We start from the raw sequence: 19,710 nt of genomic DNA, 5'->3' as shown, positions 1-19,710 counted from the left end.
TTTTGGCCACTTTTGGGATCATCAGAAGCACTTGAGTTCCACTGACTGTTTCTGCAAAAAATAATTGGAGAAAGATCTGAAAGATGTTGAATAAGCTGAGTCTAAGACATCTTTTCACAACCAAAAGAGCGAGAGAGGAAATAAAAAAGAGGGTTTAGACCATGACTCTTTTCAGAAGGTTAGTTTCACCAACAGAACTAATTTGCTGCCGTAGATGTATCAAGTCATGCAGATAATTTGGGCTTATTATGGGTATTCGACAGGTTTTGGAATAATTGCATATAAAAAATATGTGCTGCCACTCAAAATCTGGCGATAGCTGAGAAAACACTTTTGCATGTAATTATTTCTGATTAATTACATGTCCCGATGGCACACAGTTGAGAGGAAATGCAGCAGAAGAACACCCTCAAGGTAAGTCCGATGGAATAGTTTGTTTTTGTCTTGATGTATTAAAAACTCAATTGTCTCTGAGATTAAGCCAGCACTGCTACCTATAGATATGTGTGCTTCATTTCATTACCACCACATCACACCTTTGTGTATCTATTTTAGCTTCAGTGATGTTAAACGACACAAGGCCACTGGAGAGAAACATTTGATGATAGGCTTTTAACCCTAACATGCACAACTTAATTACCAAGAAAGCAGTAATATCACAGATTTTGCACACTGAAAAGTTTCTCTGCATGATCACCATGGCTCTCACGTTTACTCTACATTATTAGTATTGCTTGACCACATGCTATTCTCTGCTGTCTGCACTGATAAAGTTTCACAATCCCCTGCAGGCCAGACGCTTAAATCTGAAAGTGAAACTAAGCCACTTTGTAATTAATTCAGTTAAGAATTATCTTTATCAGCACTCATTTAGCGGTGAAATTTAATTTCCAGACAGTTAGTTGATATGGACTCATAAAATATAGAAATAAAACAGCATGGGGATTATAGAGTCAATGTATCATATCCATTCTGACACAGCGGGACACTGGGAATACCACACCCTTGATTCTAATGTAAATGCACTACTTGAAATGGGAGAACATGAAGCACATACTTCACTAAGACGTCGTTGTTTTATGCAGTTATCTTCATTTCATCAACTTATATAGATTTGCTAGATAGGAAACAGTGTGACAGCAGCTGTAAATAGAAAGTACTCATGAATCAATGCTTCTATGTTTTTTGTGTTTGCTCCAAACAAGTCACAAAAGATAGAAAATTTTACTAAACCAGATTCTGGAGTTTCTGGAGTTGCTCAAGTTGTTGGATTGCCAAATTGTTAATTGCTAAATGTAACCGACTGGGTTTACTTAGATTTTTACCAGAGGGGTAATGTAAACTGAACTTGATTGCATATTGTTAATACGACAAAAATTGTAGTAAAAGCTACTGGAAAATGAAAGGCATACAGTAAGATTTTGTAGCTGTTTTCTGCAGAGTCCATTCTTTCAAGAATTGAGTCCAGAGCTGCAGAGCGTAGAAACAAAATGTTATTTACTCTATTTCTGATTAAGCCCAGCTGATGAGTCATCACTGCAGAGTAGTACTCCATAATAGTTATACAGAGAGATTAGCTCCAACCAGAAGCAACAGTCAGACCAGTTATAAATCAACATACTGAAACTGTATATCGCTCTCTGTGAATCAATTCTATGTTTATCTTAAATCTAAAGTGGGCTGGTTGAATAGGTTTTTCAAATGGTGCCAAACCTGTAAGAAACAACAGCACACACCAACAAAAAAACTCCCAAAACATACTTTGAAGCAAACCAAGGAGTTCCAAAAAAAAAGTAGAACATTCTGCAATGTCAGTCACCAAATAAATTGAAATCTAACAGTCGTGTTTTAAAATACATACAAAACGAACGTTCCTTAAAATATTCACAGCAAAGTCGGTGCAGCTTCAGAGATGTGATCCGAGCAGCTAAGAGTGAAGCAGTCAGAATGCACTTGAGCTGCACCTGCTTTATTTTGCAGATCTCTATACTGTGAAGTGCTCTAGGCTGTAACTATGTCTGTTGTGGCCTCATGCAGCATGGCATCTCTTCTTCCACTTGTCCCTGTCAGTGAGTCAATATGATAATCTCTATAGCCAGTGCGTTGTCTGAGAAACCCGTCGTAGTCGCACCATGGAGAAGTCAGACATTGATTTTAAATTAAACTGATTTTATGGTCACAAATAAAAGCCCTGTGTGTCATTCCCCCTTAGAGAGGGGATTAAGCTCTCCAATCTTTGTCCAAATCAAAGGCTGAAGCTCACAATAAGAGCCAACAGAAGAGCAAAGAAGGAAAAAAAAAAAGAATAAAACACAAAGCTTTGCTCTCACTCTGCAGCCCCTTTTCCTCCATCCTCTCATCTTCTCTGAGAGTTTGTGGCATTGTGCTGCGGTTTCGGTCCGCATATGTGCTCTGCTCTGATGGACAGTTGTTTCTAAAAAGCTTGCAAGGCCTTGAGGAAAGATGGTGCTGCACAGACAGGTTGGTGGGAGAGTGGGAGGGAGGCTCACGGCTGTGAGGTGCGGTTATCTCCTCTGTCCAGATGAGAACATGTTTTTGCCTGTGGGATGCTGCTCCTTCTCAGGCCAAGGACAGCGGCCATGTGCTGGGAGGGATTATGGGCACATTGTTTCCCGTCCATGTCCTTGGGGAAGGGAAAAGATGGTTGTTTTGTTTGTTGGCCATGTTTCAGGTATGTAATCAGCATCCTTAATTGTCCTAATTAGGTCTCGCATTGTTTGCTCAGAATTCAGCAGCAACCCCCTTTTATGTGCTCGTGATATAACAATATGTGAGCTGAGATTCAGCAGAGAAACAGATATGGTCATTATGATTATCACTTACTGTGGAGAAGCTTCCTCTTGCCATTATATTAATGATGCATCAGCTGCTTACCATGTGATCAAAACTGGCCAAATTTGAGCTTAACTGGGTGAGTTCATTTGGTTATTGGTCAATCAGTCACTGAATTTCTTTCATTCAGGTAATACTGTAGAACAAATAGCCAACTTCTGCAAGTGCATTGTCTCTATTTAACTTATTTATAGCTTAAAGAGGCAGTATAAAGTGTTTTCCAGCCACTTAGAGCTGGAAAACACTTCAGCTCTAAGTGTCTAACAGGTAGCTATGTTACCTTAAGTTGACATAAACATGCTGTTGAGTATAATGCGGATCAATTTGAATTTAGTAAGATTAGTTTTATTTATTGTTATTATCTGCACTTATATGATTACTTAGTTTGATTTAAAATGTGCAAAAAGACAAAAGACAAAGTAATTAAATTGTATGGAAGAGAGGTTAGTTTAGCGCTATGACTTACAATATCCACTAGGGGCACTCGCGTTCTCGTTTCCCAAGCTGAATACAAGCGAGTGAGTGGAAGAACAGCACTTTCGTCTCCTATGATCATTTTTCTTACTATTTCCCTTCATTAAGGTAATTAGTGGGATACAAATAATTAAGAGAATGACGCGTGAACGTGTGTTATCCCCGTATATATGTATGTGTTTGTAAGTATTTGGTATGCATCACGTAGCAGTGCTCAGCTAACTAGTTTAGCATTATTGCTGTCGGCAGGAGGCCTCATACCCCGTTATGGCGTCTGGTAGTTTGATTTGTTTAAATAAGAGTAATGCACCGCCTGCTTATGATTTCTGAGTATTGTGAATACAAGTTATGTATTTTTTTCATTATTTTGATTAGACAAATTTGTATTTCATGCTTAGAAATTTAGTTTTGACTGTACTACAAAAAAACATTTAAATAATTCAGATTAAAATGCTTAAAACTGATAAATGGATTTCATGTAAACAAGGGCAATACAAAAATGGTGTGAAGGGAAGCCTCTGTTCTTTTTATTTGTGACTATAAGCTGCTGTAGTTAGCACTTTGCCATGAGTTTAGTTGGCATTGTACTATGAATTCTGATATTTTTGTATTGTTTTCTGAAACATACTCAATACAAGCGAGTGAGTGGAAGAGCAGGGATTTTGTCTCCTGTGATAATTTCTCTTACTATTTCTCTTCTTTTAAGGGGAAACGGATGCAAAATCCTTCAATTGTGTTAAGTTCTGCACTGCTAACAGCTGAGACCAACATTATCACCCTTAACCAGGTAAGGGATTAGCCACACAGACTTTCCATTTATTTCCACACAGAACTAATAATAAAGATGCACAAATAAGGAAGAAGTAGAGACAAAAGGTGAGTAATTTATGGAAAGCTACATCAGCTTTTCTACTCATGGCTTTGGTGCCTAATCTGTTATTAACCCCTCAAAACACTGGGTGCAGACACATGGATACACTCATGCACATCCACCGGCAAAGGCTGAGTAAGGTGAACCAGGTACTGGAAGTAATAATACTCCACTGGGAAATAAAGATAGGGCCAAGGGTCCTGAAGAAGCGAGATGAGGCTACCGTGAAGACAGGCAGCGGAGCAACAACTCAATCCCAGTTGTGTTTACTTTCTCTAGTTTCCAGGGTGATGGAAGGAGGCTCGGCCCTCCTGTAGAGAGAAAACCACTTAGAAGAGAGATTTTGGGGCTTTGAGAATATGTTAGGAAGGATAATGGTCCACTGCTGGGAGTCTGGGAGTGTGCAGCAGATTTCCCAGTAAGAGGTTAGATATTGTTGTAGCATTGGGTGTTTTTTTTTAATTTATTTATTCATTTATGGCAAAAAATCAGGGCTTTTTTTTTAGAGTGAATTCTTTGATGGTACAAATTATTTTACGAAAGCGTGATGCCCCATTTAAAACTAAATTTTAAGAGTGCCTTACTGTATAAATAAAATTTTAAATAAAGAGTGGTGCACCCATGATTGTTTTTCTGTGCAGGAGCAAGTGTGTTTTCACCCACTGGTTTGCTTGGGAGTGATTTGCAGTCAGGATATGCAGAGATGAGCTCCATTGTTGGCATAAATTGCTTGGCCCATGCATACTGCCTCTCCACTGGGCAACCCCCCTTCCATACCGATCGATCTAATCCGTAGCTATAATGAGTTTCTCTGTCTGAGCGTGAGGACTGGGCTGGGCTATGAAGTGGAGAGGAGAATGAGCGGGAGAAGATGAGGAAATCAGCGATGCCAGTCATGTTGCTGGTAATGGAAGGTGGACTTAGCTCACCGAGAGGTAGCCAAGGTATTTACAGAGGCACAGAGCTTTGATCTGACAATACACTCCCTTCATGAGGTGACATTCTTTCATGAGGTGAGGCATATAAAAATCAAAAACTGCCTCACAACAACCCAAGACCAACAGTATATTGAAAACAAGGCCAGGGAATTAAAGGCATATTTAAAAAGATCAGAGCCCACCAATCTAAGGTCCACAAGAAAAAGAGTCCCAGTGTCTTTGGGCCTATAAAAACAAGGTTCATATGGGAAACCATGAGTAGACCCAGTTTATGCTATAGGGATGTATGGATCCAGATGTTGTACTCACAAATGATTAGTTTGAGATAGTTTCACCAAAGAATGGATCGAAATTTCACTGATTAAGGGACTTGCTGTTGTAACGTCAGCTACATTCTGTTCTATCTGAATTAGCAACCTTTACTACCCTAAGAACAATTTTTGGCCACTTGTTTGTACTTTACAAACTAATGTTTTACATGAAAAGGAATGATTACATTTTCTTACTTCCAGCACATCCATACTTTATAGAAAATTATAGTTTTCAATCTGAAGACAAAAAAACAGCTTCACTAAAGTATTCTTGCATTATTGTTGTAAAAACAGAACAGTACTGTTATTTATTCATTTAATTGTTACATTGACATTTTAATATACTGGTTAATTCATTATTATTTTTGTCCAAAGTTATTAAAAGCCACATTAGAGAATGTAAGAGCCAAGTTGCAGATTCCTGCTGTGTCTTGTTTAATTCTTAAAATACATTAAATGACCACTGGTAATATTTAGAATAAAATGTACACTTAACATTTTTTTACACTGTTTATGATACATTATTTATACACAAATATTTATTACCCAAGGCCTAAGCAACTGATTATTTAGACATGCCTCAGGCTGGCGTTATTTTCAATGACACACTGGACCCTTTAATACTGAGCAGATTCCAAACCACAGCTTTAAAGCATGCAGGAAAAAAATTACATCAGAGAATTTTTTTTTTAACCACAAAATCTAGTTTTGGTTGCCTGCTTTGTGTGTCTGAAAGGCTAAATAAAGACATGCTCAGTGGGTCTGCAACATCTCAATAGGAAAAATGAATGCTCAGCCCTTTACCATATCAAGAACAGCCTTAAAAGCATCTTTCCTGCCCAGCTGGAAACAGCTACGGAGAGCGCAGAAACAATAAAAAGGCCAGCACTGCTTTGCTCTTACAGAGGAAATGAATAACAAAGCAAAGAAGCTGAGACAGAACAGAGAGGACTGCCTGTAGTTCACAGACAGACTGCCCATCATCTCCAAGAGACACAGCTCTCTGCACATCGAGGTGGAAAACATGGGGATTTCTCACAACATAACGTCTGACTGTGGATGTTTTATTCATCTGAATCGTTAGTGATTAACTCATACTGGCATTCATACTCATTGTTGAAATCTATGGCTTTCCAGGAACTCAGAAAATCCAAACAGCGGCGAGTCATTTGGACTTAAATTGGTGATTTTTAACAATGTCAGGTCTTTTCCACCAGCTAGCGAAACAATAACAGCTGTGTACAAGAAAGGTTGTATCATTGTTTGTTTTTTTTTCTTCCACAATTAAAAAAAATCTATAGAATGACAGATGTTGTAATCCCACCTATGTTTGCATGTAAATATTTGCAAATATAAATAGTCTACTTTCAAAAACATACATAAGTTTTGTCCACAGTACCTTTGTTGATTGTCTTTTAGTGGTTTCATAGGAGACGTGTTATTCATCTGACCGTCATGTGCCTCCAAGGCAACGGCCTGGCACGGCAGAGGCGTGCACGTGAAAGGCCTCTTTGCTCAGGCTCTATCATCATTTGTATTCAACAACGTCAGAGTCTGATTTAAAATTTGGGCTGTAGTAGCATTGAATGACAATGTCAAGGGATGGAGAAGAGCCGCAAATTTACATAGAAATGGTTCTTGATATGTGTAAAGAATCAAAGCAATTTGGGATCTCACGGACATGCTGCCTGCTTTGGAGTGTGTTCTGCTGCATACGTTTGTGGTGTTGATTTAGGTGTAAATCTGAGGCTTGCTTATATCTCTGCAAGTCGCTACAAATTTCATTTCGGTTTACTTTTTTCTGTGACTTTCTATTACCATTTGCCCTTTGATGTCATTCTTTGCTTTATTATATCTTTTTCCTAAGGAGAAAATGATTAATCCTCCTCCACAAAGCTGAGGAATGAGAGTCAAAACGGAAAAAAGTGGCACTGGAGTTATTTTTGTTAGCTAAATCATGCTGTGACATTGGACTTTACGTTCTGTGCAGCGCCTGCACAGAACGTTAAGATAAACACCCACCTTCTTTAATAAACCATATTCACCTTTATTACTTTGTAAGCCTCTTCAAGCTTCAGAAGTTCTGAGGCTCTTTATCTCTTTGCTGTGTATGAATTGAATCAGTAATGTCATTCCATCTGCTATTTTGTGTTATCTGAGGCTACTTTAAAAGAAATCCCTTCCACCTCTGTCTGTCAGAAGAAAACAAAAGAAAGACGCTGCAGCCGGGATAGATTTAGATCCCTCAACATTTGTTTTGTTTTTTAGGAAAAGATCATTTCTAAAGCCAAAAACCCCCCCAAAATTTAAAGTTCATTGTGAACATTTGAAACATTTTCCAAAACTGACTTGCGCCTAAAATACATACATTTTCTACGCAGTCGTAGTGAAGCTATATTCTGTGTGACATAGAGAAGACTTATTGATGAAAATGACAAATGTGACAAAACATATGACAAAAACCAAAAATTATTTCGATTTCATCATTATTTCATTGCTGAACAGTTATTTTGTTTGCATAATAAAATTCAAAAGCGCAGTCTCAACCAATATTGTTGCTTTTTCGCTTTGAATTACTCAAAGAAAGGCTGTCAGAACATCCACTCATTAAACTGTGGCTGTGACATCGGCTGTCTTCATTATAATGGCAGACATGTGGCAGAAAATCAATAGAGCTGTTGTAGACTTGATAAATATTATATATGTGCTACCAAAGTATAAAGCTTAGTTCTTAATTCCCAAAATTCACATTTTCTGCCTGTTTCCCAACTTCAAAGGGAATTAAAGAGGTATTAAAACCTACAGAGAGTACAGAAGACATACTTTTTACCACTTGCATGAAAAGGAAATGAAGATTCTTCCAGGAAAAAAAAGTTTTAAAATATGGAGGTGAAAATGAATCAAATTGATCAAGGAGTCCTCTTCACAGATCAGCATAAAATATTCACTCCCACTGCTGTGAATCTGAAACTACAGAAGAACCATGCTTAAAAAAAAAAAAAAGAGCCAGCATGGCTCACATGGTGCAGTCTGACTATGCAGTTTTGGATATATGCTTCACTATAAAAAATATAGGTTGATTCCTTTTGTTTTTATTTACATGAAGGCTCCTTTGTGAATCTGAGTTTAATATATTTTACTTCCAGTTGGTTTCTTCTCTTTGAATAAACAGATACAGCTCCCTTCATATTTATTGGTAAAATGTTAAATTGATTTTGCAGCTACACAATCTCACACAACAGAAATGATATAGTTCTGTAATAATGAGATTTTCTTTTTCCAACAGTCTCTATTGCTGTATGTGGTACCAAATTGAGCATTGGTCCTTCTTATTACCGCTTTGACTATAAAATGAATAAGAAGATTTTTTTTAAAGTTGCACAACCTCCAACCGAATCGTGGAGTACCACTAGGTGTCATACTAGAGCAGCACAAGTTAACTCCTGCACCAGCAGAGCCCCCATCATGATGTACTTATATTTAGGCCTAATAGTTTAGATTGTATCCCTTCCCCTTCTTTTCTTCAGGCTTTTTTATTAGAGAGCGTAATGTGTTTGGTGAAAGAATCAAAAATCCATTAGCTTCACTGGAGTGTTGCAAACGTGTCTGAAAGCAAAGAGCATAAAAGAAGGAAATATGGGGAAAGGCAAAGATAGATGCTGTGCTTTCAAATGAAAAAAGAAAAAAAATGTAACTACACTGAAGTAAATAGAATATTTTCCATTTAAATGCTGTATTTCTAAATGCATCTCAGTCCTTTTTTGACAGGCATCAGTCAAGCTGCTTCTTATTGCATTTATTTGTCCATTAGTCCAAAACATTGCATTTTATAGTTATATTTGTCTATTTACCTTAAAAAGGGCTCAGTATTGTCCATGATGAAATATTATCAGCCAAGGAAGGAAGGAAATGGAAAATAATCTTAAATATTCCGTTGAGAGGAATGTGGAGAGAGTATTTAAATGATTGTCGCAGGGTGGACAAGGCGCCGGATAAGACGCTGGTTAAAAAGGATTGTCTAAGCTGGTGTGTAGCTCTCGGCAAGAGATTATATTATAAATACGAAACTGTGGTGGAGCTTGTCTCGCAGCAATGCATCAGATCAAGGATTTTTTTTTTCAGCTAGTACACCATTAAGATAGTTGGGGGATTAAAATTCTTTTAAAGTAGGATTTGAGTCTGTTCAAAGTTTCTGTTCCTCTCCAGTTGGACAAGCAGGTTAATCTGCTGTAGCTGAAGCGGAGTAGACATCAGATTGTATATTTCCTGGAAAGCAAGTCTGTCATTCCCGAATATGCTTTGAAAAGTACTGTACTTCTGTGAAGTTTCCTGCAAGACAGTTCAGTTTGTCTGTGAAAAAAATAAAGGCTGTCGGCTTCCCCAGGCAAGTAAATCAAGAAGACGGAGTCCTCGCTTTGGCCTGAGGCTTGATGTCTGGCCAAGCTGACCTAGGGCTTGTGTTTATCTTCTCATCTCCTCGCCTTGCTCTCTAACATCCCTTTAGATTTAAAGCCTTCCTTTATGAATTTTAATGTCCACTTCTGATCTTAAACCACTAGGCCAGACTAGATAGTGGTAGAAAAATGCTGACATGGTTTCCTAGCAGCTTGATGGTGTACCACCAACACAAAAGGCATGCTGGCACGGAAATGTTTTCTAAAAGCAAAGAGTGTGCTAAATTATTGAATGGACATTGAAAGTGAGCAGTGAAAAATGAAGGGGTCGGATTTCAAAGAAAATTTAGATCACATGTGCTGCAGGTTTGTTGGCTATGTAAGATAGATACTTAATCTTTCTAGATATATCAGGAAGTTCTCATGGCGGAGGTATGCAATCATTTCCATATGTTTTACTAAATCTGGTTTAGAGGTAGCATGTTGAATAAGTACTGTATGTGGTACAAGGCATTATGTCCCAAGTGGATTTTGTTAGCCCTTGTGGACTACAGGCTTTTACTTAAAGACACCAGTGAAATGGCAGAAATGCAGTCTTAAGACTTGGATTTAGGGCATCATGGTACTTTTTTTTTGGTCCCAGTTTGACCTAAGAAAAGATTGTTTCAGTGTCGGCACAAAATGCCAACGACACTGATCATTCCCAGTATGAGCTGGGCTCTAGTTTCATTGCCTTGGTGTATTCTGACAAGATCTCACGATAGAGAAAAACCAACCTCAACAAATCTGGTGATCTTTTGCACTCTTTAAGCTTTGTTCTTCAGTGCACTTAAGTATGATTGTCGATTTTCAAGTGGTTGGTGTAAGTCAGCTTCTCAATGTCTAAGAATGAGGTTTTCGACAGTTACATCCATTGGCAAGATTTCAAGACACAGCTTTAGAGAAGAAAGCAACTTCTTGACTACAACTGTACCATTTTGCTGATAATCTTTCAGTGCTTTCAAGCATTGACCTGCATGGAACAGAAAACAATGCTCTCTGATTTGGGAGTGGGTCTCTGTCTCGGGTGAAGAATATCAATACTCTACATCTTGTTGATGAGCGGTGGGGCAAGAAATGGAAAGACGTATTATGTTCTAATGCTATGATGAGGATGTTTCATTGGTACATGGAAGAGAGACTTAATCAGTCGTCAAGAGATTTGAGTTATGACAGAAGGAATGACATTCATTTCTTACAAGGATATCTGGGTTCATCCTTAAAACTTGCTGAGAAGCTCATTTTGTTCAAGGGAGCCTTCAGAAATTATTCTAGCATTTGAGGCTTCACAGTGACTTCCCTTTTGTCTAGACATTTTACACCAAGAGGAGATCCCACAGTGAACCAAAAACCTGGAGGATTTGCACATTTCTACTGCGGTTCAAATACCTCAGGATCAGAAGCACTGAGTAGCTGCAAGTTCTTGCTGGCAAATGGGATGTCAAGTTGATTCTGCAAATTGAGATGACAAATGGATTGCATTTGGAAGAGATCCATCCATGTTTGCTTTTATCAGTGAAGGAGTTGGACAGTCTAATAGAGGAATGTCTCAGTTTCCCTGTTGGATAAATTCTGCAAGCTGAGCTTGGGTGATCAAAGAAAAATGGGTGGAAAGATGTTATATATAGCTTTCTAACAAGCAGCAGATGTTGTGATAGGTCAGTAAATATCAAATAAAGGAAGTTTGCTACCTTTTTCACTTTGGAACTTAAAGTTTCTAATAAACTCTGATGCCTCAGGTGGTACTAAAACCTCTGTGCAGGAATAGGCCCATCTGCTGGTTCTAAAGTTTTTTTTATTTTCCTCACTCCTTCTTTTCATTTAATCTTGCACTCTCTCTAGAGTTGCTGATGTAACATCTCCAGTCACTTGTTAGATCAACTTGTTATATGTATTCTTATTAATTGTCAGTTCTCATCTACTCACTCATCACTCTCCCCTTAGTCGAAGCAAAGGGGCTCCCTCAGCCAGACTCTGCAGAAGTTTTCTTTGTGCCAAAAATTAGCTTTTTCTTTTTACTTAAGATTTCTCTTGATTGTATAATGTAAGGTGGTTGGCATCAGACAAAAAAATTAAATAGAATTGAAATCTATCCAAGCAAAGATGAAGGCTTCTTTGCATGTGAGTGTGTTTGGGTTTGTGTCAGCAAAGAGATGACAGCATGGGATGTAAATAGGCAAGCCACCCCTAAAAAACCATACAATTGGTTGCATTACGATATATATAACATACTTCTCATGGTCATCCCTTTTTGCCTCACTTAATCCTTTTATAAGCACACAGGAATAAGTATTTACCTATATTCCCATGTCAAAGATAGTCAGAAGTGGGTTGCAAATTAGTTGTCTAACATCAAGAAGCATCGAAGCTGCAGTTGGACGTCTAAGTCTGCACCTCCCTGCCTTCTGACTGCAGCCTTTTTTACTTTGAAGACTGCATTTTCTCCCCTTGCGCATCTGTTTGTAGGCAAAGTTTAATCCCATATAAACAGCCACAGGCCAGACTACAAGTCCCGAATATTGAGTTGTTGCTTTTTTTTTTCCTTGCAGATTTTCTCTGCACCATCCTCCACGTGTCTCTGTTTGTCTTTGCGTATGTATAGTTGAGCAAGTTTCCTCCATAAGGAAGAAATGCCTACATTTTTTTTGTCTGAAAGCATCCAATTTTAGTGCGCGCGCGCGCGTGTGTGTGTGTGTTTGTGCGTGTGTGTATCGTCGTGTGGCTGAGTGGTTCATGAACGATTCCCTTGACAGCTCGGGAAATAATGAGATCCCTGGGGCTGAACGCAAGCTGCCTGTAAAATAACAGATGTGACTGGACTCGCTCAGCCTCTCCCGCTGCTGGAAGGCGGATGACTGACAGGGGAGGAGGTCTCCGGCGTGGGGAGGGACAGGCATGAGCAACTGGGAGGAGGAGGGACGTAGTCACCTGGGCTGACATTTGATCCCGCAGGTTGGTGATCTCCAAACATCCGTCTGACAGCTGAGAAACCCCAAATGTCAACAGCATATCACAATGAATATGTAATAGCGATGAAGATGAGACCTTATACTTTTACCTTTCTAAAGCAAACTGCATAATCTGACATTTAAAGGACATTTTTTTGGCTTTTAGATAAGAATTTGTCTATAATTACATCAAATGACCAGTCATTAATGTGACTTAAATGCAGAACACTTGTAAAACGTGTAAATGGCAGAAACAAATCTGAAAGGCGGATCCTTTCATATCAGTTGACATTTCAAAACTCCACATCTCCGCTCTGAAAGATAATTCAGGATGTAGTCTCTCACTTGTCTTTCTTCTTAAAGTCCTGCAGAGAGCCAAGCAGGGAAATGGCAGAAGCCCTCTGTCAAATGTTGCCGCAAAGAGCCAGAGAAATCACAATAGAGGTCCTGTGTGAGTGGAAAAAAACGAATGGGAGTCCAAAAAAACACACTCAGTCACACAAAAAAATCCCTCTGCTGCCTGGGCAGATAGCCACAGACCCACTGCATTCCCTCTCTTGCTCAGTAGACTTTTGTCGCACTTCCTGCAACAGGAACCTGCCGCAGAAACCTGGCAGCGTGTAGGCTGGTGCAAAAATTGCCAAAGGTGTGGCGAAGGCCAACCAAGTGCTGCTCATTAGGGTCAAACGAGTAGCATTCATTTTAGAAATTTGTCGTGAGAGCAGAAACTACTCCAAATTCAATGCCTGTGTGGCTGTAGATGTGCTATCAATGCAAAATGTGCCTCATTATTGAATAAAGGTGACTTAATCCAACTCTGACCCCAACTTCTGTTTACATTTACTGCATATTAACACGGCCATTAGCCTAAAGTGTCATAATTATGATCTGTTTTGCCCTTTATGCAGTAATGTACAGTAGCTAATGCCTGCTCTGTAGCTCCTCTGTTCCTTTATGAGACAACATGTCATTAGCTAGATAATCAAGCTTGTTTCCATTATCTCTGCTCATTTTAATGAGGTTTTACAACCACGGAGCAGCCTCCAGAGATGAGCCATTGCAGAATAAGGCCCAATTCTCTCCAGCATTTTCTAATGCTCGTCTCATTTGCCTAAATGTAGACATATTTATTTTGTAAATCTGTTTTCTTTAGAGGCAAAAAAAAAGAGCAGTCAATCTGCATACACGTTTTTGTTGTTGTTGTTTTTTTTTTTTTTTAAACAATTCATGTTTCAATAATAGCAACCCTCGACCCACATCATCTCCATTTCTGCCCCATTGCCACCCAATCAGCACACACAGGACGGATCTTTTCCAGAGGAAATGTGCAGAATCTCCCCATCAGAAAAGGCTTTGATGCATGACCTGTCTGACTCGGCTGATAAATGATTTATCAAAGAGCACAAACCGCCAAGCGAGGTGAGGACTATGGAGGGATGCATCAACAGGAGCACTGAATACAAGAGGACAACGTCGGAGATCCAGATGGAGCCGGAACAGGTGTGATCATCGCTGGGAATTACACTACGCTCGTGACACTCTGCCTGCACAGAGCGTGTAATATTTCAACTGTAATTTCAAGCGCACGCATCTTGGCACAAGAAAGTGGCTCGCAACTTGAAATCAAGGAGAGCGGCAGATGAAGACAGACAAAAACTTGTGTTTTTGTCTGTCTTCTATAGCTGATTTTAAGCTATAGCGTAAAAAACAAAAGGGGGTTCAAGAACAGCAAGCAAACTGAGTCATATAAATACAACATAATATTTTTGAAACTATTTTTAACCTAAAGAAGTAAGTTATGACCTCGTATGCAAACCCTGACATGCAATCTTAGACTCGAGCCTCGTTGGGTTCTAGGACGTTCTTGAACATCCATATCAGTTTCAGTTCATCTGAAGGTGATCCATGGCATCCGAGGGGTTAAAATCTGGGGCAGTTTCTTGTTACAATATGATAAAGACACAAAACATTAATATAAAACAGCTTTTAGAAAACCAAAAGATTTCTGTGTGGCCTTTTTTAAAGCTCCAAACTCGCTATTAGTGAAAATCTGTGTAGTCTAATCAAAAGTCAAGCCTGTGCCAAAAAAAAAAAACAAGAAAACAATGTGAATGAATTCAGCCAACACTGCCAAGAAGAGAGGTCAAACATCCTGCCAGAATCTTACTGCAATGAGTTGCAAGTTTCGTTGCAACTTGTAAATGAGCACCAAAAACTAGTGCAAGTGCAAAACTGTTAAAATATGTCAAACTCTTAAATCAGCGTTTGTCTCATTACAGCTGCATGGAATGTCACACTGTGTAGCCTTTGGTGTAAATTGTGCAAAAGGTAAGTGGTGGAGTTAAGAGGTAGAGGCAGGAGAACAAATACATTACAACTCAAAGGTTGCAGTAGTGTCATTTAAAGAACAGAGTATTTGCTTTGCCATTAATTTTTCTCTGCAGCTGCAACCATCTCTCTTCCTTGTCACAACACAAATCCCCCTTTGTTGACGTTGTTCTTTATTTCTCACCACTCCTTTCATTTCAAAATTTTTTCTGCATTTTTTGTTGTTATCCACTGTTTACTGGATTAATGGCGTTCACATATGTACAAGATGAGAACAACGTCCCTGTTCTCATGATCTCCACTTCCACAAGCTGTCTTTGTTACTCTGTTTTGACATACATCACTGGGACGAGCAGACGTGGAGAGAGAAAGGAACGAGGGGAGTGAGGAAGGAATTGAAAAATGAAATCTTTAAGTGTCGTTGATGCTCTAAATGCAAATTACAACAGCCAGAAGCTGGATGTCATATTAACATTTAGCTCTGACAATATGTTCCTTTGACTTAAAATATAGCAGCTGCTTTCTCTGCCTCCTCATCTCAGATGCCTATTATAATTGGCATTAATTCGGTGTTGGAAAGCTGTGAAAACATAATTTTCAGTTCAAGAGCTCCAATCAGAGCTTAGGCAAAGTGGAGAGCTTTACACTGTCTGTCGAATTGGTTTTGCCTGGCTGAGATTGCTGCAAATCGTCTGCTGAGAGGGACAGGTTAATAGGAGAAGAGAGTGCGTACATGCAGATGAATAAAGAAAGAACAGCAGCCAGTTGAAAAGGTAAAAAAAAAAAACAAAAGACCAGAGAACCAGATGAGTTATTGACTGACTTTTGGAGCTCATAGTGCTGCCGCTTTCCAATATGAGGCCGTTAATAGGAAAACAGTGTGGTTAGATGGTCAGACATATTTGTCAAAATTGCCTCTTTGGAGAAAATTAAGAAACCCCAGACAGGGCAGTTTCCTATCTGAGCCATTCTTCCTTTCTCTGTCGTGTTTCTTCATTCTTGAGGTATTTTATCATTTTGTAGGCAGCAGCTCCCAGAAGCATTTTTGAGCCTTTGTTCCTTTTGTTCTCAGCATTGTCTAATTAATTTTAAACGTGTGTGTTTGTCTTGTCTGTCATCTGCTTTTCGTGATGCCGAGGTTGGATGTTTTTCTGGGATTTTTATTATTTATTTATTTTCTCTCTTTTTGTTGTTTGGGCTCCTCCCTCAACACAAGTCTGTCTCTCAGGAATCCTCGCTGCTAACTGGGCAATGCTGGCAAGTCTTTGTGTTTATGAGACAGCGGGCATGTGTTTGGCCCCACCTGGCAGAGGCAGTGAGAAAGCGGGGGGGAGTTGTTGGGGCTGGGGGGGCCTTGAAGGAGTGTGAATGAGAGGCCTGTTGTGACACTGTGGGGAGCGGGTGGGCATATTGGAGAGCAGCAGGTGCTCAGCCAATCTGGGAGGTGGCCCATGCCCCCCAAAATGGGAACCTCAAAGGTGGGGGGGGGGGGGGGGGAGGCCCTCTGATTGGCTGATGATCAAAACTGACAAGGGTAGGGACTACGCTGTCCTGCCAAGGGTCCGGTCTGAGTGCACCTGGCCTGGAGTCACATGACCGGAGGTCCCTCAGACGGTCCCTGTGTGAGGTGTTTGTGTGGGGCTGCTTTGAAGTCCTCCATTCTGGCTGGCTTGTGTTGTGACCACATGGGTTGTTTAACTCCAGCTCGCCATCTCAGGAGAGGCGGAGGGAGGGGTTTTAACTGTCTGCCCCCCCAACGCGCAGGAGGCGGCCATTAGGCGGAAGCTTCTTTGTTTTTGAGCCAATTTCTGTTCAAGTCTAAGCCCTTCTCTTGTCATTTAGTGCCATTCCCCTTCACCATGATGATACAAATAAAACACCCACATTAAGTAATGAACATGGAGCGAAATAAGCTATTTTACATGCCATTTGTTTGTTTTTTTCAAGCATTGCACAGGGAATGTACATCACTTTGTCTACAAAAGAGTAGAACAAAGTCTTATGGTGATATATTTTATCATCTTATGATGATGAAGTCGTCATTTTTCTTTTGCAGTTAACGTCTGTTGCTTACAAGACTAAAATATCAAATTGATACTAACAACTAACTAATTATGCTCTAGAATTAATCTGTAATTAGTTTATGTAATTTTACTTTAAACTTAATGTTTTTAAGTGAGGAATGTGAGTAGAATCTGCTGATCTTGATTATCATTTGGTGGTGCAAAACGAAAAGTTTGCAAAATTAATTTTTAGGGGAAACTTTGGATGCTTTGATAAAATGCTGAGATTTTTCTCCATGGAGAAAGAGCAGACTTAGGTTCTCTTGTTGCTGAAGATCTTGCAAATTTTTGGTGGAGAATCCATCATCTGTTTAAAATAACAGCAGCAGGGACCATTAGTTTAAAACTTGAACAATCTGAACAGGAAGCATGACCTGTCCTGAAAGACTCCTCTGGATACTCCATATATATTACAAAGACATACATTCCTGAAATTGAAAATATAATAGATAATCCTGAGAACCCCCTTTCATGTAATGCAGCCATCTGGAGTCTTCAGTCAGAGCCTGCTTTGGGTCTGCTGCAACACAGACTTCTTTAAGAGATTTTTTTTTTCTTGCAGCTTCAAACATTTAAAAAAAATTCTTTAAAGAAACTTTGAACAGGAAAATTAAAATCGATGACTATAATTTCCCTTTAGGTTTAATATATATATATTTATATACATTTCATTAAGGGTATAAATAGGCAATATGAAAGAGCCATGGTCCATGGAAGCATGGACATGCAGCCAGTGTGATATTTCACTAAGGCGCTGTATAAAAACTGTGGTAATGTGAATCAATTAAATGTTAGCCAAAGACTGTGAGACATTGAGCTATAAAACTCAATGTCTCACATTGTGAGACATTGAGTCTTTTTAAATGGGTCTTTTTAAATTCTCCTTAACATGTGTGTTTATTGAAGACTTTGTCGACTTTGTCGACTTATTTTGCTAACGCAGAGTTAAGTCACGCTGATGCAATTTGCCACTAAAAGCTAATACCATCAAAAGGGCATGTCTCCTCCTGTACAGTTCTCCATGACCTTTCTTCCTGAACCTTAATGATCCCTGACCCTGTTGGATCCGGATCCAGGGAGATACAATTACCACGGGGAAGCTGCAACCTCCCACCTCCGCCTTGCCTCTGATTCTCATCTACACCTCGCAAAGAAAAACTGCAGCTATTACCAGTAAGTCATTACTTTCAGCCTGAGTAATGAAAGTCTGTATAGTGGAAAATGAAGAGAGATAAGTGCAGAGGAGGGAACAGAAGACTAAATGGCACAGTCTATTGTTGCAAGATTGTTAATTTTTCTCTGTCAGGACAAAAGGGAAATCAATAAGAGATATTGATGTTGAGCTCAAGGCTCACTTGTATTGCTGCTGCTTGGTCATGTTTCTTGCTCTCACTGATTTGTGAAAGTGTGCAGTGTTCATGATGTGCTTTTTGGCCATAAGTCTGCATTTTCTGACAGAGAAGTCACCACTTTCAAATGCATTAAGATCTTCTTAAGCACCAATAGGTGCTGTAAATGGGACAGGGGAAATATATTTTCATTTGAATTTGTCACTCAAAACTTTAATTTTAGCTTGCATTTTTAGAACTAAGTCTTCAGTTTTACCCTTTAACATAAATGTGTGTCATTACAGCCATTCTATATTCCAGTGCCTTGTGTGTTACTGGTTGTGAACTGCTGCCAAAGACATAAACTGGAACGAATATGATGGAACTGAATTTGACTGAGATGAACTGAACTGAGGAAGCACAGATACTAAGTTTTTAGTGCTGTTGGGGTCACATGCATTGTCTCTTGGTCCACTCCAAAACTGTTGATTTTGTCTGTTTTGTGTGTTTCCCTATGATTGACTGGAAATGGTGTAGCCTGTTTTTCTCTAACTTAATAAAAGAGAGTTTAGTCAAGCATGAACTGAACTGAATGGAACTGAATTCAATTAGGCTAAACTAAGAATTAACCTGAATGAAATGGAAATAAAGATGTATGCAGAAATGCAGACTGTCTATATTTTCTTGAGAAAAGTTCATGGCAAAAAATTATTTATTGTCACCAAATTGAACTTGATTTCTTTTTCAAATTCAACCACAGAACTGAAAGGACACCAGTAGACAAAATGCACAAATAAACTCTTTGAACAATTGATTGTTTTTAACATAGACCATAAAAAAACTCTTCAAAGAAACTTTGAACATGAAAGCAAAAACCAATGACTATAATTTCTCTTTGGGTTTAAAGAAAACTTTATTTCAATATGTTATTTTTAGCAGAATTAATAGAAATAAAATGTATTTTAATGATCTGAACAGACGAAACTGAAAACTACTGGAGTTTCATAATTAAAGAAGAGATTTTGCCAGTAAAGATAAAAATGTTTAGTTACTGAAAAAGATTCAGTTGCCACAGTCCATAGTCAAAGATCTTGTCTGAGCTTGTTATTGTTCAATCTCTAAAACAACAAAATGAGGAGAAACAAATTGGGAGAAAGCAGGAT

General features: G+C 39.0%; 2 long non-coding RNA genes across 2 annotated transcripts; one reads left to right on the top strand and one right to left on the bottom strand.

Moving 5' to 3' along the window:
- Window positions 1-1,071: 1,071 nt before the first annotated feature.
- LOC103142156 (uncharacterized) lies at window positions 1,072-3,102 on the bottom strand. Its single transcript, XR_476658.2, has 2 exons — window positions 2,845-3,102; window positions 1,072-2,644 (listed from the first exon to the last, which is right to left on the bottom strand). It is a non-coding gene; the product is annotated as an uncharacterized LOC103142156 (long non-coding RNA).
- Window positions 2,612-19,215, top strand: LOC107836870 (uncharacterized). Its single transcript, XR_001662846.1, has 4 exons — window positions 2,612-2,692; window positions 4,034-4,114; window positions 18,235-18,392; window positions 18,853-19,215. It is a non-coding gene; the product is annotated as an uncharacterized LOC107836870 (long non-coding RNA).
- The last annotated feature ends 495 nt before the right edge of the window (window positions 19,216-19,710 follow it).

Source organism: Poecilia formosa, unplaced genomic scaffold, assembly GCF_000485575.1.
Source record: "Poecilia formosa unplaced genomic scaffold, Poecilia_formosa-5.1.2 Scaffold94, whole genome shotgun sequence".
NCBI lineage: Eukaryota > Metazoa > Chordata > Actinopteri > Cyprinodontiformes > Poeciliidae > Poecilia > Poecilia formosa.
The sequence above is the reverse complement of the archived record's forward strand: the minus strand, read 5'-3'. Positions and strand labels throughout refer to the sequence as shown.